A 22,043-nucleotide genomic window follows, 5' to 3' on the forward strand; every position below is an offset into this window, starting at 1 on the left:
CTTCACACAATGAAAAATAAACAAGAAAAATGCGTCATCTACTTTTACACACTGGATCAAGTCGTTTTGTCGTCTCATCATTTTAGTGCGTGGAGGTCTGAGGCAAGTCCTCTCTGTTATGTTCCATATATGCTTCCCAAATTTGTTCAAATATGTGAATTTATTTTTAAATTATATGTTATTTTTTTCCAATGGAATACATTTATTCATTTCCATGTACCATTGCTGTACTCTCAGGTTCTCTTCCATTTTCCAAGTTGACATTTACTGCTCAGGCTATTATAAAAAATCATTTTTGTGCTTTATCCAATTTGAGGCCTAATTCCTTACTTTTTATGTTACTTAGAAGAAAGATCTCTGGATTTTTTGGTATGTTGCTTTTTGTGATTTTATTTAATATCTGATTTAGATCTTCCCTAAACATTTTCACTTTTGTACACGCCCAAATTGCATGTACTGTTGTTCCCATAACCTTCTTACAGCGAAAACATCTATCTGATAATGTTGGATCCCATTCATTTAACTTTTGAGGCGTGATATATAACCTGTATAACCAATTATAGTGTATCATGCGTAACCTTGTGTTTATTGTATTCTTCATAATTCCAGAACATAACTTTTCCCATGCTTCATTTTTTATCTTTATGTTTCAATCCTTTTCCCACTTTTGTTTAGGTTTATAGCTTATTTCATCATTTTCCGTATCTTCCAGCTTAATGTACTTGTTTGTTATAAATCTTTTAATTATCCTTGTGTTTGTAATCACATATTCAAAGCTGCTTCCTTCTGGTAATCTCAATCTGTTTCCCAATTTATCCTTTAAATAAGATTTCAGTTGATGATATGCAAACATTGTACCGTGAGTTATTCCATATTTGTACTTCAATTGTTAATAAATTATTTCCCAAAAAACAATTTTCTCTCCCATTCTCTAAAGGAAAGGTTATCTATTGTAAAAGGGATTAGTGGGTTTTGTGTCAATAACAATTTTGGTATTTGGTAATTCATTTTTTTCCTTTCTTAGTGGATCTTCTTCCATATATTAAGCAAATACTGGGTGAGCTTTTATATTGCACCAGCTTTTCATCCCACTTATAAAGTATATGTTCTGATACCTTCTCCCCTATTTTATCTAGTTCTATCTTAGTCTGGTAAAAATCTAATAAATACCTTAATTTTGCGGCTCTATAATAATTTTTTAAGTTAGGTAACTGCAAACCACCTTGGTTATATCTCTCTGTTAATTTATCTAACGCTACCCTTGGTTTCCCCCTTTCCACAAGAATTTCCTTATTATTCTCTTTAGTTCATTAAAGAATTTTTCTGTTAAAATTTTTCTGTCCAGTGAGGCTGTTTGGGTGGAATTGAGGGGTGAAGGAGGCATGAGGGTGCTAATAGGGGTGTATTACAGACCACCAAGTGGGCTAAGAAAATTAGAGGAACAAATTTGTAGAGAGATAACGTATATCTGTGAGAATCATAAGGTAATGATCATGGGAGATTTAACTTCCCTCACATTGATTGGGATACCCATACAGTTAGAGGGCTGGATGGGCTAGAGTTCCTTAAATGTGTTCAAGATTGTTTTCTAAATCAATTAGTAGAAGAACCGACTCGGGACGGTGTAATACTAGATCTCCTGTTAGGGAACGAGCTAGGTCAGGTATCAGACATTAATGTTGGAGATCCAATTGGGTCTAGTGATCATATTTCTGTTAGTTTTAAGGTAGTTTTAGGGAAAAGCAAGGAGGGGCCTAAAGTTGAGGTTCTGAATTGGAGAAGAGCAAATTTCGAAGGAATAAGAAGGGATTTGGGGAGTATTGAGTGGGATAGGATATTTTCCGGTGAGGGTGTAAATGAGAAATGGAGGATATTCAAAAAAGAAATTTTGAGGGTACAGAGTAGTTATGTCCCAGTGAGGATCAAAGGAAAGGCTGGAAGTCATAGGGAGGCTTAGTTTTCGAAGAATATTGGGAATTTGGTTAGGAGAAAAAGGGAGGTGTACAAGAGGTATAAAGAGCAGGGAGCTGAGAGTTTGAAGGAGGACGACAAGGAGTGTAGAAGGAATCTTACAAAAGAAATTAGAAAGGCCAAAAAAAGGCATGAAGAGGCTTTGGCAGACAGAGTAAAAATAAATCCAAAGGGTTTCTATAGGTACATTAAAAGTAAAAGATTAATGATGGATAAAATTGGGCCCCTTGTAGATAGCGAGGGTAGGCTGAGTGAGAAGTCAGAGGAAATGGGGGAAATTTTGAATGATTTCTTTGCCTCAGTATTCACTAGTGAAAAAAATATTGAACCAGTTGAAGTAAAGAAAAATAGTGGGGAGGTCTTAAAGCATATAAGGATAACCGAGGAGGTAGTGATGGCTGTATGGATAAATCTCCGGGACCGGACAAAATATTCCCAAGGACACTCAGGGAGGCTAGTGGACAGATAGTGGGGCCATTAACAGAGATATTTAGGATGTCACTGGTCACGGGGGTAGTGCCAAATGATTGGAGGGTGGCGCATGTGGTTCCGCTGTTTAAGAAAGGGTCCAAATGTAAACCTGGGAATTATAGGCCCGTGAGTCTGATGTCTGAGGTGGGTAAGTTGATGGAAAGTGTTCTGATGGATGGTATTTACAAATATTTGGAGGTACAGGAATTGATAGGGAATAATCAGCATGGTTTTGTCAAAGGTAGATCATGCTTGACAAACCTGATTGAGTTTTTCGAGGGGGTTACAAAAAAGGTTGATGAAGGGAAAGCTGTGGAAGTAAAGTTTTTGACAAAGTTCCCCACAGGAGGTTAGGAAAAAAGGTGGAGGCATTAGGTATAAATGAGGAGGTAGTGAAATGGATTCAGCAGTGGTTGGATGGGAGGTGTCAGAGAGTAGTGTTAGAAAATTGTTTGTCCAATTGGAGGCCGGTGACTAGTGGAGTTCCTCAGGGATCGGTCCTCGGTCCACTATTGTTTGTTATATATTATTAACGATCTGGAAGTAGGGGTGGAGAATTGGATAAGCAAGTTTGCAGATGTTACAAAGATTGGTGGTGTTGTGGACAGTGAGGTAGATTACCGTAGATTAAAAGGTGATTTAGGAAGGCTGGAGGTGTGGGCTGAGAAATGGCTAATGGAATTTAATACAGATAAGTGTGAGGTTTTATATTTTGGAAAGGCAAATCTAAATAGGTCATATGCATTAAATGGTCGGCTATTGAGATGTGCAGAGCAACAAAGGGATTTAGGAGTTGTGGTAAATAGTACCCTCAAGGCTGATAGGTAGATGGTGTGGTGAAGAAGGCATTTGGAATGTTGGCCTTCATAAATCGGAGTATTGAATTCAAGAGTAGGGAGGTTATGATGAAATTGTACAAGGCATTGGTGAGGCCAAATTTGGAGTACTGTGTACAGTTTTGGTCACCAAATTATAGGAAAGATATAAACAAAATAGAGAGAGTGCAGAGAAGGTTCACGAGAATGTTGACAGGATTTCAAGGTTTGAGTTACAGGGAAAGGTTGTGCAGACCAGGACTTTTTTCTCTGGAGTGTAGAAGATTGAGGGGGGACTTGATAGAGGTGTTTAAGATTTTAAAAGGGACAGACAGAGTAAATGTGGATAAGCTTTTTCAATTAAGAGTGGGGGAGATTCAAACTAGAGGGCATGGTTTAAGATTGAAGGGGGGAAATTATAAGGGGAACATGAGGGGAAATTTCGTTACGCAGAGGGTGGTGGGGATGTGGAATGAGCTTCCGGCAGACGTGGTTGAGGCGGGATCATTGGTTACATTTAAGGAAAGACGGATCGTTACATGGATAGGAGGGGACTAGAGGGGTATGGACCGGGTGCTGGTCAGTGGGACTAGGAGGGTGGGGATTTGTTACGGCATGGACTAGTAGGGCCGAACTGGCTTGTTCTGTGCTGTAAGTGGTTATATGGTAACGATTGAAATAAGTATTGTATCCTTGGGAAGATATTCATTTTAATGCAAATTACCCTCCCTTTCAACATTAGCGGGAATTCTTTCCAATGTTCTGTAATATTTTCAATCTTCACATTTCAAATTAAAGTGTTGAATTTGTGGGTCCTTGTGTCAGAAAGAGGGATATAACCCTAACCCCCTCCATCACACCAGAATTATGGTGCATTATATCGCAGTATAAAACCACAGCTTTTACATGCATTTACAAAACATTCACATAAGACGGAAAGAATATTCTGAAAGGTTATTGTTCAGAAGTCGGTGTGGACATTTTCAGCCATTTCTTCACACTGAATTGGACACCAATGACAGAAAGCACCCACTGGCTTTGGAACGTCTCAAGAGATGATTCAACGGGTGGATAAAATAATGAACTGAAACAAAACACCCTGCACTAGAATTGTCAACCCAATTATCCTGAATCCATTTTGTACGCAAAGGGAACTTAGCAATTAATTGTAATACCATCCAATTGTTTTACATGGCAAAGAAGAGAAATTAAGCCAGTCAGCACTACAAGGTGTCCAGAATGGTGTCAATTCTGGAAACAAGGTCCTGGCGCTTTGAGGACAAATGTTTGTCGTTCTTAATGTAGGAGTCCTTCTTCACTTTGTAATTATTGTAATTATTGCTGTCTTGCATGAATCTGGCAAGTTTTGTGTTTCTTCTACCTGGTTCATTACTTCCAGGAGAGGGGGAATTAATAACTCTTTAAATGTTTTATAGAATTCTATTGGAAATCCATCGTCTCCTGGTGTTTTATTGTTTGGCAGCTTTTTTAATATATCCTGTACTTCCTCTATTTGAAATGGTTTTATCAGTTTGTTTTGTTCCTCTTCTTGCAATTTTGGCATTTCAATTTTAGCTAAAAACTTCTATTTTATCATCTTTCCCCTCGTTCTCAGTTTGGTATAAATTGTTCATAAAATTCCTTAAAGTTCTCATTAATCTTTATTGGATTATATGTAATTTGTTTGTCCTTTTTCCTTGATGCCAATACAGTTCTTTTAGCTTGTTCTGTTTTAAGTTGCCAGGCTAATATTTTATGTGTTTTTTCTCCCAGTTCATAATAGTTTTGCTTTATTTTCATTATGTTCTTCTCCACCTTGTATGTTTGTAATGTTTCGTATTTTATTTTTTGTCCGCCAATTCTCTTCTTTTTGTTGTATCTTCCCTTGTTGCTAGTTCTTTTTCTGTACTTACTATCTCCCTTTCCAACTGCTCTATTTCCCGATTGTAGTCCTTTGTCATCTTAGTCACATAACTTATTATCTGCCCTCCAATGAAGGCTTTCATTGCGTCCCATAATATAAATTAGTCTTTCACTGAATCCGTATTTATTTCAAAATATGTTTTAATTTGACATTCAATAAATTCTCTAAATTCCTGCCTTTTAAGTAGCATGGAGTTTAACCTCCATCTATATGTTCTTGGTGGGACATCCTCCAATTCTATTGCTAATAACAGGGGTGAATGATCAGATATTAATCTAGCTTTATACTCAGTTTTCCTAACTCTCCCTTGAATATGGGCCGACAACAAAAACATATCAATCCTTGAGTATGTTTTATGCCTACTCAAATAGTAGGAGTATTCCTTCTCTCTTGGGTGTTGACTCCTCCATATATCCATAAGTTTCATTTCCTGCATTGATTTAACCATAAATTTGGCTACTTTATTCTTTTTGCTTGTCTTTTGTCCAGTTTTATCCAACATTGGATCCAAATTAAGGTTAAAATCTCCTCCTATCAATATATTCCCCTGTGTATCTACAATCTTCAAAAAAATATCCTGCATATATCCTGTACTTCCTCTATTTCAAATGGTTTTATTAGTTTGTTTTAATTTTTGATCCTCCTCATTAGGTGCATAAATATTGAGCAAATTCCAAAATTCTGAGTATATCTGGCACTTTATCATTACATATCTCCCTGCTGGATCTATTATTTCCTCCTCTATTTTGATTGGTACATTTTTGTTAATTAATATAGCTACACCTCTAGCTTTTGAATTATATGATGCTGCCGGTACCTGCCCTACCCAGTCTCTCTTTAATTTATTATGTTCCACTTCAGTTAGATGCAATTCCTGCACAAATGCTATATCATTTTTCAGTAAATTTAATAGCCTCTTCCTTTTAATCTGGTTATGTATTCCATTAATGTTTATAGTCATATAGGTCAACATGGCCATCTTATATCTTGTTTACACCTCATTTCCGCTTCCTCACCACCTCCATCCCCCTTTTCCCCATTTTCATCTCTCAGTTTTCCCTTTATAAACTCAATGTATGACAACACATTTAAAACATAAAATACTCCAACAATTCCCACACCCAATATTACCTTAACCCCAAATGCCCCCCCCCCCCTCTCTGTGTTGCCCCTTATCCTTTGCCGGGCAACCACATCTCGCCTTTCCACTTGGATTGAGATCTTGGTTGCAAGAGTCAACTGATTTCACGGTGACAGTTTTTCTCTCCCCCCATTTCCCAACCCTCCCAGAAAACACTTTTTTTACACATAACAAAGCTCTCCCTTTTTTCCCCCCTTCCTTCCCTTCTCTTTTCCCACTTTAGTTCTTTACATATACATTGTTTTTACATTTTTATATATACTTTATCGCCGTTCTTCATTCTTATTACATCTCTTCATCTCTCCTTCTGTCCTGCAAACGCTCTGCAAATTCTTGTGCTTCCTCCGGATCCGAGAACAGTCTGTTTTGCTCCCCAGGTGTAAATATTTTAAGCACAGCTGGATGTCTTAACATGAATTTATAACCTTTTTTCCATAGGATCGATTTTGCTGTAATAAACTCCTTCCTCAAAACTTATGTCTGGATAAAAAAATATTTTTTGACCCTTGTACTCCAATGGTTTATTTTCTTCTCTAACTTTATTCGTTGCCCACTCCAGTATATTTTCTCTTGTCGTGTATCTCAAAAATTTTACTAAGATAGATCTTGGTTTTTGATGTACCTGCGGTTTTGGAGCTAGTGTTCTGTGTGCCCTTTCTATTTCCATTTCTTCCTGCATTTCTGTCATTCCCAAGACCTTTGGGATCCATTCTTTTATAAATTCCTTCATATCTGTGCCTTCTTCGTCCTCCTTCAGGCCCACTATTTTTATGTTGTTTCGCCTACTATAATTTTCCAACATATCAATTTTCTGAGATAACAATTCTTGTGTCTCTAATTTTTTTGTCACTTTCTTCAAATTTTCCTCTTAAGTCGTTTACTTCCATTTCTACAGCTGTTTCCCACTCTTCCACATTCTCTACTCTTTTCCCTATTTCTGTCATGACCAGTTTTAAACTTTGCATTTTATCTTCTGCTCTTTTCATTTTTCTTTTAATTGCACTAAATTCTAATGACGACCATTCTTTTAATGATCTTATTTTTTCTTCAAAAAAAGCTTTATCTATATTTTGTCCATCTGTTTCACCTTCTATTTCTCCGTGAAGATCTTGGTCTTCTTCCTCTTCTTCTGTGTCTGTACCTGTGTTTTTTTTTCTTCTTCTCTTCTTTGTATCTATCTCTTCTGATTTTCCTGATGAGTTGCTTGTATCACTTTGTCGGGCCTCTTTTTGCTGGGCCTCTTGCTGTTGGTCCTTCCTTTCTGGGCTGCTCATCTGTCGGGCCTCCTGCTGCTCCTCTTGCCATTCACCCCGTCGACTTTCTTTCTCACCTGGTACCTCACTCCCTCTCCTGCCGCCTTCCTCATCTTCCAGCTGAGAGCCCTGGTGTCAGGCGGCCCTCAGCTGGTCGCTCCGTGGTTGTCCGCTCCTCGGCTGAGGAGCATCTTGTCGATGTTTTACCTTTGATTGCGCAGTTGCACACTTTTGTTTGGCTCAGAGAACCATTATTGCAGTCCCAGTCGGGGGGTCGCAACTCCACAGGGCCAGCACCAACCTCGGAGAATGGCCGTTCTTCACCACCACAGCTCCCTGTTCCTTCGTGCAGGTAAGGCCTTCTTTCTTTTCCAATTACTTTTCTTTTTTTCCCATTGTTTTTACTTTTTCCTTTTGGGTGCCATCTTCTTTCTCTTCTCTGCAACTTTATCTTCTATTTCTCACATTTTATATTTGTTGAACTTTGTCTTTTCTTGACTTTTTTTCTGGAGAGGGCTGGTTTTACCTGACCGGCCACTACTCCATCACATGGTGGTCCTTGATTAGGGTTGCCCACCATTTGACAAGTGTGACAGGTTCTACAAAAGTTCACAACATCTTTTCTTAATTTCGGCCAATAAAACTGTTTCCTTTTCTTTTCTCCGTCTTCTTCACTCCAAGATGACCTCCTAAAGGTGTACTATGAGCCAACTTTAATATTTCATTCCTGTAAGTTTTAGGAATTACAACTTGCCTTATTACCGTCCAGTTTTCACTGGCAGGTATCACTTGTGGTCTCCACTTTCTCATCAATATTCCATCTTGAACTTAGCAGAGCATGTACCGAAAATGGTAAATTTAGACCAAACTGGATTTATCAAAAAAAGACGCACAACAGACAATATTTGTAAATTTATTAACTTAATTCATGCAGTAGAAGGAAATAAAGCACCGGCAGTAGCAGTTGCTTTAGACGCAGAGAAGGCCTTCGACAGAGTAGAATGGAATTACTTGTTCAAAGTATTGCAAAAATTCAGTTTACCGGAGAAGTATATTAATTGGATTAAAGCATTATATGAGGGACCGTTAGCGAAAGTGACAGTAAATGGACATGTATCAAAGCAATTTAACTTAAGCAGGTCAACGCGGCAGGGATGCCCACTATCACCATTATTGTTTGCGCTAGCTATAGAACCACTAGCAGAATCGATAAGAATAGATAATAATATAAAAGGAATAAAAATAAAAGACAAGGAATATAAAATCAGTCTATTTGCGGATGATGTTATAGTGTACTTAACAGAACCAGAACTATCAATAAAAGAATTATATAAGAAATTGAAGGAATATGGAGAAGTGTCGGGTTACAAGATAAACGTAAATAAAAGTGAAGCAATGCCTATGAATAATGCGGATTTCTCAAAATTTAAGAAGGAATCTCCATTTAGATGCCAATGCGGCAATAAGATACCTAGGTGTACAAATAAACAAAAATCTCGGCCAACTATATAAACTCAATTATTATCCACTAATGAAAAAATTACAGGACGATTTAGAGCATTGGAAAGATTTGCCACTAACACTAATAGGAAGGATAAACTGTATTAAAATGAACATTTTTCCAAGGATATTATACTTATTTCAGGCATTGCCAATACAACTGACAGAAAAATTCTTCAAGGAGTTGAAGAAAATAATAAGGAAATTTTTATGGAGAGGGGGGAAACCGAGGATAGCACTAGATAAATTAACAGAATGGTATAAACAAGGAGGCTTACAACTGCCAAACTTTAAAAATTATTATAGAGCCGCACAATTAAGATACCTATCAGATTTTTATCAAACAAGGGAAAAACCAGACTGGACGAGATTAGAATTAGATAAAATAGGGGAAAAGATACCTGAACACATATTATATAAATGGGATGAAAAATTGGTACAACATAGAGGTTCTCCAGTATTACATCATCTCCTCAATATTTGGAAGAAGATTCATGTAGAAAGAAATAAAAAAAATTATCAATTACCAAAACTAATATTGACGCAAAACAAGTTACTCCCTTTTACAATAGATAACCTTTCCTTTAGAGAATGGGAAAAAAAGGGATTAAAAGAATAGAAAATTGTTTTTCAGGAAATAGATTCTTATCCTTTGAACAAATGAAAGATAAGTACAATATAACTCAAGATACAGCGCTGGCATATTACCAACTGAGATCCTACTTGAAGGATAAATTAGGAAGCAGTTTGAGTTTGCCAGAGGCAAGTAACCTTGAATATGTGATTACAGATACAATGATAATCAAAAGATTTATAACAAATATGTATATTAAACTGCAAGAAAAGGAGAATGAGGAAACAAATGGTAAAACTAAACAAAAATGGGAACAAGATCTAAATATAAAGATAAAAAAGGAAACATGGGAGAAATTATGTTCTGGAACGATGAGAAATACAATAAATACGAGGCTACGTATGATACAATATAACTGGATACACAGACTATACATTACACCTCAAAAGTTAAATAAATGGGACCCAACAGTATCTGATAGATGTTTTCGATGTAAAAAAGAAATGGGAACAACAATTCATGCAATCTGGACATGTGAGAAAGTAGAAAAATTTTGGGAAGATCTCAATCAGATATTAAATAAAATAACAGAAAACAAATTACCAAAGAATCCAGAGATCTTTCTCCTAAGTAACATAAAAAACAAAGAATTTGGAATTGATTTGGAGGATGCACAAAAAAGATTTGTTAAGATAGCTCTAGCCGTAGCAAAAAAATGTATTATGTCAACCTGGAAATTGGAAGATAATTTGAAAATACAACAATGGTATATAGAAATGAATAAATGTATTCCATTAGAAAAAATAACATATAGTTTAAGAAATAATATTGAAATATTCGAACAAATATGGGAGCCTTACATTAAATACAATAGCGAAAACCTACCGGGGACAATCATTACCTAAGTTGATGGAAGGAGAAGGAAAGAAAAGAATGGACTCAGTAGAATTTCTGGTGTATTTTTGTTGAGTAACAACATTGTCTGACTGGTTTAATGTATCCTAGATTGTATACCTTAAATGGATGGGAGGGGGGGTGGGGGGGGTGGGTTGGGAGGAGGGAGGTGGGGGGGAGAAAATGTCACTGTATATGTGTGAAAAGAAAAAAGTGTGTATCATGGCTAATGTGATTTATGGTGTGAAAAATAAAAAAATTAAAAAAATATATTCCATCTTGAACAAAGTTACTTACTGGCACAGTTTCAATTTCCTGGTTAGACAGAATCTTATCTCTTATCCCAGCAAGATCAGAATCATTCTTTTGACTAGCTATTAATTCTTCTCTTGACAACAGCAAAGCTGGATCCTTAGGTTTGTCCTCATTGCTTTCCTCCACTACAGAATCATCACAGACTTTCTCTACCTCTACCTTTTTTCTAGATATGGCTTTAGTAATGGCACACATGGGGTAGATTTCCAAATCCTTTTTGGACTCATAAACCAAAGGCTTACTTGTGAGTTTCACCGCAGGTATGACTTTACCCTCTGCTAAATCATTTTCTAACAAAAGAGAAATTCCATCCACTGGCAGACTTGATCTTATCCCTATCGTAACTGGGCCATTAACTAATCACTATTCTATGCAAAGGTATAGACTCTGCTTAACTACCAATTCCTTTAATTAAATTCACATCTCCAGTATCGGTCTTCTCACCAAAATTCAAAACATTGCTTAAATCAAGCAATTTGTCTGCTCCAGTATCCTGCAGGATTTTAACTGGCTCCTGATTGGATCCTTCTTTAACCGAAATGAAGCCTTCAGTTATGAATGGTTTAAAAATATCCCTAACTTTCTCACTCTGAACACAGGCAGTTGGTCTCCTTTCTCTTTCTTCCTTTTCAGTACAGGACAATTTGCTATTATGTGCCCTGGCATCTTACAATAGTGGCAAATGACATGGGAAAATTTTTTCTTCATCCATTTCTCTTCCTCTCTTCCTTAACCTCACTTCTAGATTTTCTTTTTACTCTACTTGGATTATCAGCAGTATTCCTTTGAAAGGTTTTCCCTGGTGTCCACTTAGACTCATGGGTTAAAGCATATTCCTCTGTGAATTTAACCAATTCTTGCCAAGTATTTATATTTTTTTCTGCCAAGTACACTCGAATATCGTTAGGAACACAATTTTTAATCTCCTCAATCAGAATGATTTCCCTCAATAAATCAAAGTTATTTTCTGCTTTCATTGCGGCACACCACCGATCAAAACACACAATCTTCCTATAAGCAAAATCCAGGTAAGATTGGATTGCTGCCTTTTTTAAACTCCTGAACTTTTGTCTATAAGCCTCTGGGACTAGCTCATAAGATCAGAGTATAGCCTGCTTTACGAATTCGTGATCAGTTGCTTGTTGTACAGTGAGACACAAAAACACCTGTTGGGCTTTCCCTTTAAGAACACTTTGCAGCAGAAGTGACCACTGGTCTGGTGACCATTTTAAATTTACAGCTACTTTCTCAAAATGCTGAAAATACTGTTCTATTTCAGCTTCCTCAAATGGAGGAACTAACCTCTACTGACCAGAAACCTCTCCTCCTGACCAGCATGTGGGTTTTGGGCTTCTCCCTCTCCTTGATTTAGGGTCTGCTTCAATTTAGCTAGTTCTAGCTCATGTTTCCATTCTTTCTCTCTCTCCTCCCTTGCGCTGCCCTTTCCTCCATTTTTGCCTGCCTTACTGCTTCCCGTTCGGCTTTCCTTTCTGCCTCTCTTTTTCCTCTAACTCCAGTTTTCTCAAAGCCAACTTCCTCTAAAGTTTTCTCCTTGGGAAACTGTTCTAATGCAGCTTCTTCAAATACCCCCTTTCCTACATTGTGCTTAACAATCTTTTGAGCAATTTCCTTTTTTTTCATCCCAGTTCTTACTGTAAGAAGTTTCAACTTGCCAACTATAGCCATCAGTTCTGACTTTTTAGCCATTTTTAAATTAACCACTGAAGGGTTCGCTATGAACTGGTCAATAAGCTGGAGCTTGAGTCAAACTCAGACGACTGATAACTAAGCACAAGGCCATCGCCCCTAAAGCTTCCAAATTGGTTTGATCCCAGACGATTCCCCCCAAATTATGTTACAAGATCAAAACGGAGGAAAGGGGGAGATTCAAACTAGAGGACATGGTTTAAGATTGAAGGGGGAAAATTATAAGGGGAACATGAGGGGAAATTTCTTTACTCAGAGGGTGGTGGGGATGTGGAATGAGCTTCCGGCAGACATGGTCGAGGCGGGATCATTGGTTACATTTAAGGAAAGACTGGATCGTTACATGGATATGAGGGGACTAGAGGGATATGGACCGGGTGCTGGTCAGTGGGAGTAGGAGGGTGGGGATTTGCTACGGCATGGACTAGTAGGGCCGAACTGGCCTGTTCTGTCCTGTAAGTGGTTATATGGTTAAACCAGCCACCACAAAGAAGGCAGATCACACAGGGGTAAAGATGAACAATTACTTTATTAACAAAAATTCACCTTCAAACTTTAATTCAAAATCCCTCCCCCTTTATGACAATGGGTACTGGTTAATATACATATTTCTATAACAGTGTAAAACTAATAAATTCCCCAGCCTAAATATAACATATGTAATCAAAGTCTAAGTTATATTTCCAACCAGCCCACAGAAAAACTTAAGACACAAAACATGTAAGACGCACAAAACTTTGATTTCAATTGAAGTAAAGATCGTAAACAAAATTCAGTTTGTTTGATAGACTGAAACCAAAAGATCTTTGAGAGAAAGAGAGCACAAATTTCGAAGTGGTTTTCTTGTGTTGCTTGCCGAGAGAGGAACAAAGGCATGGTCCGGATCCTTCTGGTTGCCTTCGGAATGTTCCTCCCTTCTAAAAAGCCACATTCTCAACTGCCTCCCAGAAAATGACTCTGCTTGGGCCTCCTTCCACTTCACAGCCACAGCCAGTGGTGGTTTGTCTTCCAAGTCCAGAAATTTCTAGATCATCTTCTGCACATGCCCAGTCCGTCTCCCACTCTCTCAGCAGTCCACTTTCACCTTGGCTCTTAAAGTCAAACTGTCACTTTCCAACATAAAACCACACAACACGTAGGCCAATACATAACATAGAACTCTGTAACACCTGTATTTCTTCTGTCATTTCCTTACAGACAGAGTGGGATTTGAACCACGGTCCTGACTGGTGGCAGTGTTACAGCATTGCAATGACCTCTATGCTAACCGTACCCTCCCATTAAAATCAATGGAACAAGTAAAAGTGCACAGTAAATGCTGGAGGAACTCAGCCTATCTTGCAGCATATGAAGGTAAAGATTTATTACCAATATTTCAGGCCTGAGACCACCTTCAAGGTATCAACAAAAAGCAGGCAGGCATCTGAATAAAGACTGAAGTATGGGAGGGGGAGGAGTGCAGACCAACAAAAGGTGTGAATTGGATATGATAAGAGGAGAGGTGAGAATTGATTTTTAGCTCCGTGAAAGGAGATGGAGGGGAATTGGAAGATGAGAGAGACAGAGCTGGGGAAAAGGCAACAGGAGAAGAAGAGGGTGGGGTTTGGGTTTAACAGAAACAGAAGAAGTCAATGTTAATACCATCCCTTAGGAGGGGGCCCAGAAGGAAGATGAGATGTTGTTCCTCCAACTTGTGGGTGGTCTCAGTCTGGCAGTGCATGAGACCATGGACAGACATGTCACCAAGGGAATGGGATGGGTGGCCACTGGGAGATCCACACTATTGTGATGGATAGAGCTGGAATGCTCAACAAAGCAATCTCCCAGTCTGCGTCCAGTCTCTCCAATGCAGAGGAGACTACAATGGGAGCATCAGATGCAGTGGATGACCCCTGCAAATTCACAAGTGAAATATTGCTTCACCTGGAAGGACTGTTTAGGACCCCGAATGGTGCTGAGAGAGGAGGTGTAGGTGGAGCATCTCCTACAGTCACAGGGGTAGATGCCAAGGGGGCTATTGGAGGGGAGTGAGGAGTGCAAAAAGGAGTCATAGAGGAATTGGTCCCTGTTGAAGGTGGAGATGGGAGGAGGGGAATATGTGTCTAGTGGTGGGATCACCTAGTAGGTGGTGGAAATGGTGGAGGAGGATGTGTTGGATGCGGAAGCTGGTGGGCTGGTAGGTGAAGATGAGTAATCCTGTCCTTGTGGGGTTGAGGGGGCCAGGGCAGATGTGTGGGTAATGGCAGATATACAAGATGATGGTGGTAGAGAATGGTGCACTCCCCAGAAGCAATTGAGAGACACATTCATTTAACACAATTTATTAATGAACTAACAATAATAGAATTAACACAATAAACTTAACACCTAAACATAAGCCTTAATGGCAACTCTCTACGAACAACAATTATATTGCGTATGTGGAAATAAATCCAAACCATTACAGTCCAAGCTCACATGCCCCCAAAAATCTATCAAAATTCCCAAAACAAACCTACCCCCAGCAGTCACATTACGTCAGAAGAAACAGCTCACAGATCTGGTTTCCAGGCTTGGGATTATTTGTTTCCTTGCCCACTGATCTTTTAGTTTGAGGTTGTATCCAAATGGCCGTGGTCCCTATAGACTCACAACCCTGTCAGGGAACACGAGACTTGCATGAGTTTCAAATGTGGCCACAACCACCTTTACTTCCTTCACCCCAGAATTTTCACCACACAAGATTCACGCCTCTGAAGCCCTCCTTAGGGTTACCAAGTTAAGTTTATCTGCTTCTTCCGGGTTAATCACTAACGCCTCCAGTGAGGGTTTTATCTCATTAGGAGGCCCCTGCTCGAAATATGGCTTGATCATATTTATGTGACAGACTTGACTCTACCATTTGTGATCTGGTGCTTTAATTACATATATAACCTCACTAATCTTAGACTGAATCTCATATAGTCCAGACAATCTAGCCATAAGTGGATTTGATTGGGTAGGGAACAGTACTAAAACTCTGTCACCAGGCTTGAAACTCCTTACCTTTGCCTTATGATCATACCAAACTTTCATTCTCTGTTGAATGGATTTCACATTTTTTTTGGCATTTCACAGGCTTTCTGTAATTGTTCTTTAAATTTAGAGATGTAATGTTCTTTTAGTAACATTAAAGGATCTCTCACCCTATGTTCGAAAACTAGTTCAAATGGTCTAAAACCAAGTGATTCCTGGACTGATTGTCTTACGGCAAATAAAAGTAAGTGAACCCCTTCATCCCAATCTTTATCATGTTCAAAGCAATAAGATCTCATCATATTCTTTAAGGTTGAATGGAACCTTCCTAATGCTCCCTGACTCTGGGTGGTCAGCTGACAACACGATCTGTTTAACCCTCAACTTATAAATTACTTGTTGAATAAACCTGACATGAAATTGCTCCCCTGGTCTGACTGTATCTCCCTGGGAAGGCCCACTAGAGTGAAAAACCTTAACAAAGTCTTGTCTTCAAAACTCCTGAGGAATGGCCTCTGGAAACCTCGTAGTGGCTCACATAATTGTCAGTAAGATATTGATTTCCAGCCCTTGTTCAAGGAAATGGGACCACACAGTCCACAATTAGCTTGGAAAATGGTTCACTAAAAGCTGAGATTGGCTGTAAGGGTGTCACTGGCTTTGCCAACCATCTGACAGATGTTTCAGACCCTACAAAAATGCTCAATATCTTTCTTTACAGTCAGTGAATAAAATTGATGTTTTCATTAACAGTTTTATTTGCCCCAAGGTGACCTCTAAAAGGGATGCTATGAGCTGAGATCATGATTTTGTTTCTGTAAGCTCTAGGTACCACAACCTGCTGCACCACTGCCCAGTCTTCACTGGCAGGAATATCAGGTGGCCTCCATTTTTTCATGAGCACGCCATCCTTCACATAGTATCCTACCGGCACCTTTTCCAGTTCTTCCTTGTAGAGGGTCTTCTCCTTTACCTCCCCAAGTTCAGGATCATCCTTTTGTTGTATAATCAATTCTTGTCGAGACGATGACAATTCCGGACCCTTCACACTACTATCGGGACTGGGATTGGCTAATGACAATTTCTCAGTTTGAACCAGGTCAGTTTTATTCGATACCGATTCTAAACCACTATCAATTTTGTTTTGGTCCACATTCTTTTCCACCACTTTATCGAGATTCACTACTTTAGACATCCCCAGACAGGGTAAATATCCAAGTCTTTCTCAGACACCTCACTTACTGGTTTAGCAGGCAATTGTGCTGCAGGAACAACCTTTCCTTCTGCCAAGTCATTCCCCAGTAATAGTCTACCGGTAAGGTTGCCCTAACCTCGATGATAACAGGTCCATTACTAAGTCTGCTCCCAGTACCTCGAATTAAGTTGATCTCCCCGTATCAGTTTTTGAGCTGCCGCCAAATCTCTTAAAATCTTCATGGGCACTGGATTTGACCCTTCTCGGATTGACACCGAACTTTTGGCCACAAACAGTTTAAAAATTTCCTTCACTCCGTTAATTAATTAGGTTTTCCCCCGGTCGTTAGATCTCCTTTCACTTTGAATGCAAGCATTTGGGGCCATTTCCTTCTCTCTCTTCAACACAGGGTAACTGGCGATCACATGATGTAGTAGTAACTCAGAGGATCCAAAGGCTTCTATCGATCACCTTCCCTTCACCTTTGGGTCTACTACTGTTCTCATGTTCACTTGCTGCCTTGTTTGGTCTGTCCCTCTGACTTTTGGGAAAGCTTCCACCTAAACGTATGAGTTAAGTCATATTCATCTGCTCTCTTAGCAGCGTCCTGCCAAGTCGTGGTGTCTTTTTCATCGAGATAGACTTTGATGTCATCAGGGACACAACTCTTAATTTCTTCCATTATTATTAATTCCCTTAACTGATTGTAGTCATTATTTATGTTTCTAGAAGTACACAACCTTCTCATATTGCAAAGTCAATATATGATTGAGTTGGGGCCTTCCTTTGTCGGTAGGCCTCCGGAACGAATTCATAGGCCTATAGGTTGATCTCTTTCACCACATCATAATCTACAGCTTGTGCAATTGTCAGGGCAGAGTAAGCCTGTTGAGCTTTTCCCCTAATCACACTCTGCAGCGTAAGGGACCACTGACTTTTTGCCCAGTTCAAATCTGTAGCTCACCTTTTCAAAATGTTGGAAATATTTGTCTATTCCAGCTTCATCGAAAGGTGGAACTAACCCTCCACCAAACCTGCAGATGGGATTTGTGGTGTTCCTTCTCCATTCTAAGCTTCTCCAACTTGTGTAGCCCAGCACTCTCCTCTGCTTCCATCTCTCATTTTTTACGTTCTATTTCCGCATCCAATCTGTTCACTTCCCACTGAATTTTCTCAGCAAAATGTTTCAGGATATCTTCTTCAAAGTGTCCTTCTGCTTGGCAATCTTTCTCCCAATTTCCACCTTTTTCATTGATGGTTTTACTGAAGTAATTTCTAGTTTTTGGGCAATAGCTTTCTAGCCCTCCACAACTCCTCCAGCGACAGGGACTCTACATTTCTGCACATCCATTGCTGTTGATTTTTCCACGTACACAAACCTTTTAATGAGCTTGCACAAGGAATTTAGCCAAGCACTCAAAATTTAGTCGGTCACAAAGTTCCAAATTCTGTGCTCTTTACACAAGTAAGTTCCCAAATTTGGTTACTATCCCGGACAAATCCCCAATTTATGTTAGGCTCCCCAGCATAAATTCAGAGAGACATCAACAAATTGGTTAAATTTAACACAAAATTTATTAACAAACTTAACAATAATAGAATTAACCCAATAAACTTAAACACCTGAACATAAACTTTAATGGCAGCTCTATACGAACAACATGATTAAATGGCGTATGTGGGGGAGAAAACCCAGACCATTACAGACCAAGCTCAAATGTTCCCAAAAAAATCACCAACGTTTCCAAAACATTGACAGGGTCCATAACAAGGGAAAGCCATGATGTTTGAAAAAGGAGGAGATCGTTGATCATTTGGCATGGAAGTCTTCATCGTGAGTACAGATGCGACAGAGGGATTCAGAGAAGGGAATGAAATCCTTACAGGGGACAGGATGGAAAGACTCGAACCACCAGGTTCAGGTACAGCCGCTACATCTCCATCATCAGACAACTCAACGACAAACTCAATCAAGGACTCTTGTAAACACTTTTAGTTTTGTACTTTATACATTTCTTCTCTCTGTATAGCAGTCAATTTCTTTACGTTTCTTCACCTTACATGGAGATTGAGTCTGTTTTTTTTTACATGTCATGCATATACACTGACAGTAAATCTATAATCTTTGCAACTTTATTACTCACCCAATCCCATGGAACAATAACGATATCCCCCACACCCAGACCCTGAGAACAGTCATGTCATCCCCACACCCAGTCCCACAGAACAGTCATGTCATCCCCTCACCCAGACCCTGAGAACAGTCATGTCATCCCCTCACCCAGTCCCACAGAACAGTCATGTCATCCCCCACACCCAGTCCCACAGAACAGTCATGTCATCCCCTCACCCAGTCCCACAGAACAGTCATGTCATCCCCTCACCCAGACCCTGAGAACAGTCATGTCATCCCCACACCCAGACCCTGAGAACAGTCATGTCATCCCCTCACCCAGTCCCACAGAACAGTCATGTCATCCCCTCACCCAGTCCCACAGAACAGTCATGTCATCCCCTCACCCAGTCCCACAGAACAGTCATGTCATCCCCTCACCCAGTCCCACAGAACAGTCACATCTTCCCCCCCCCACCCAGTCCCACAGAACAGTCACATTATCCCCCCACCCAGTCCCCGAGAATAGTAACCTTATCCCCTCACCCAGTCCCCGAGAACAGTCACATCTTCCCCCCCCACCCAGTCCCACAGAACAGTCACATTATCCCCCCACCCAGTCCCCGAGAACAGTCACATTATCCCCCCACCCTTCTCTTCAGTGCAGTTACACCATCTCTCAACATGCAGCATCACTGGCTATTGGTATTTTTGAAATTAATTTTGATTGAGAAATAGGACCAACCAACCCAATATCTCATATCCTCAAACATATTTCACACTTCTTTCACAAGCTTACTGGAAGAAAGGGCCTGGATCTTCTTTGGTAGTTTTAAACACGCCCTCAATGGTGTGATCTGAACACGAATGTCGTCTCTATGAATGATGGTGAAACTTCTGTTACCCCTGCCAGCACTCCATGGTTACAACCAGCAGCTAAAGATTAATCTTTATTAATCCCGGAAGGAATCTGTGTTGATTTTTTACTGAACTTTGGCAATATTGTTGATGGAACAAACAGAGGTTGCTAAATGCAAGGTCTGTTGTGGCAAGATTGCGCAGTTGGTGGTGGGCAGCGTGATCCGTGCCAAGTATAGAGCAGCAGCCCTGTGCAAATATTGGAGGAAGGGGGATAAATCTCGAACTCTTCATAGCGTTTCCTTCCAGACTGTATTTAAAACCCATTCCCAGCCTGAATACGTTCAAAGTTCTACATACATGTCATTACATGCAACCCTGAGAGGAAGGCAGAATTTTGACTCATCAGTAGTACAAAAACCTACTGAAGAAAAAGAGTAGTATTCGTACAGTGTACAAATCGGAGAAATGCAAAGAAAGAAACCTGAAAGAAAGAAAGAATGAAAAAAAGATGTACGATACAGAAAAAAAATCTAACAAATAAAGTGCAAAATTAAGAGTCCTTAACTGAGTCCCTGATTGAGTTTGTTGAGGAGTCTGATGGCGGAGGGGGACCACCTGTTCCTGAACCTAGTGGTGCGAGTCTGGTGGCCCCTACACCTCTTTCCTGATGGCAGCAGTGAGAACAGAGCTTGTGCTGGGTGCTGTGGGTCCTTGATGATCGCTGATGCCTTCCGACGGCAGCGTTCCCCGGAGATGTTCTCGATGGAGGCGAGAGTGATGGCTGGTTGCATCACTGTCTGGCGCAGAGGTGCCAATGCACAGGACAGGAAAAGGCTACAGGGTGTTGTGAGCTCGGCCAGCGCCTCCATGGTCTTCAGCTTCCCCATCATCGAGGACATCCACAAGAGGCGGTGTCTCAAGAAAGTGGCCTCTATCCTCAAGGACCCTCACCAACCAGGCCATGCCCTCTTCTCACTGCTACCATCAGGAAGGGGGTACAGGAGCCTGAAGATGAACACCCTACAGTACAGAAACAGTCACTTCCCCTCCACCATGGGATTTCTGAGCGGATAATGAACCACAAAAACTGCCTCACTTTCTCTCTTCTTTTGCAGTTTGTTTATTTATTTTAGCAATTTTGTACTTGCTGCAAAACACGTGACATGTTCATGACAATAAATTCTGATTCTATATTTCTTGCACGTGTACCTTCTAAATGCCTCCAGCCCCAGCCCTAGCAATGCATTTCCAGGCACCCACCACTCTCAATGTGGGGAAAAACCTTGCCCCTGACATCTTCACTAAACTTTATTCCCCTTACGTTATACAGATGTCCTCTCTCAGATTATTAATACTGTGTAATAGTCAGTTTGGGTCCAGCACTGATCCCTGACGTTTACAGGCTTTTTAACTCAACAACTCGCAAAAAAGATCATAAGACATAGGAACAGAAATAAGCCATTCAGCTCTTCGAGTCTTCCCTGCCATTCAATCATGAGCTGATCCATTTTCCCACAGCCCCACTGCCTGGCCTTCTCCCCTAAAATTCACCCAGAGAGTGGTGGGGGTGTGGAACGAGCTGCCCACTGAGGTGGTGAATGTGGGCTCAATTTTAATATTTGAGGAATTTGGATGGGAGAGGTTTTGGGGGGCAGGTCAGTGGGACTTGGCACAGACTGGAAGGGCTGAAGGGGCTTGTTTCTGTGCTGTGGTATTCTATAGCTCCACTAAAAATGTTTATGAATTATTATTTCGCTGCCTGCTTATTACATTTTGTTACATAAGATATAGGAGCAGGAGTGGCCGTCAATCCTGCTCCGCCAATCAATGAGATCATGGCTCATCCTCCCTGCTTCTTCCCAATATTCCCTAATTCCCCTACAATGTAGAAATCTATCCAACCTTGTTTTAGATATATTTACTGAGGTCACCTCCACTGCTTCACTGGGCAGTGAATTCCAGAGATTCACCACCCTCTGGGAAAAGCACTTCCTCCTCCTCAACTCCGTCCTAAATCTACTAGCCTGAATCTTGAGGCCATGTCCCCCTGGTTCTGGTCTCCCCCACCAATGTGGAACAACTTAACTACCTCTACCTTATCTCTGCCTTACACATGACAATAAAATAATTCAAGTCAATTTAGCACATCCCGCCCCTGCAGACCATGCCAAAACACCTTTTCTGCTTTTTGTGTTCTAATTAGTATAAGGTTATGTACTGCATATAAATCGCTTGTATGTGTGCTACATACATCTGTAGATGTGTTTGCATGGTTTTACACTGACGACTGCAGAGCGCTGTTTCGTCCAGTTGTC

At 40.1% G+C, this 22,043-nt stretch overlaps 1 protein-coding gene across 1 annotated transcript in view; it reads left to right on the forward strand.

Annotated features, from left to right (window-relative positions):
* The first annotated feature begins 18,568 nt into the window (after positions 1-18,568).
* The window catches only part of slc52a3-2a (solute carrier family 52 member 3-2a), a 49,166-nt gene continuing 45,691 nt past the window's right edge, over positions 18,569-22,043 (forward strand). The window contains exon 1 of the mRNA XM_069915088.1: positions 18,569-18,588. The gene's annotated coding sequence lies outside the window, so the exon portion shown is untranslated. The remainder of the gene's footprint in view (positions 18,589-22,043) is intronic.

Source organism: Narcine bancroftii, chromosome 1 (assembly GCF_036971445.1).
Source record: "Narcine bancroftii isolate sNarBan1 chromosome 1, sNarBan1.hap1, whole genome shotgun sequence".
NCBI classification, from domain to species: Eukaryota; Metazoa; Chordata; class Chondrichthyes; order Torpediniformes; family Narcinidae; genus Narcine; species Narcine bancroftii.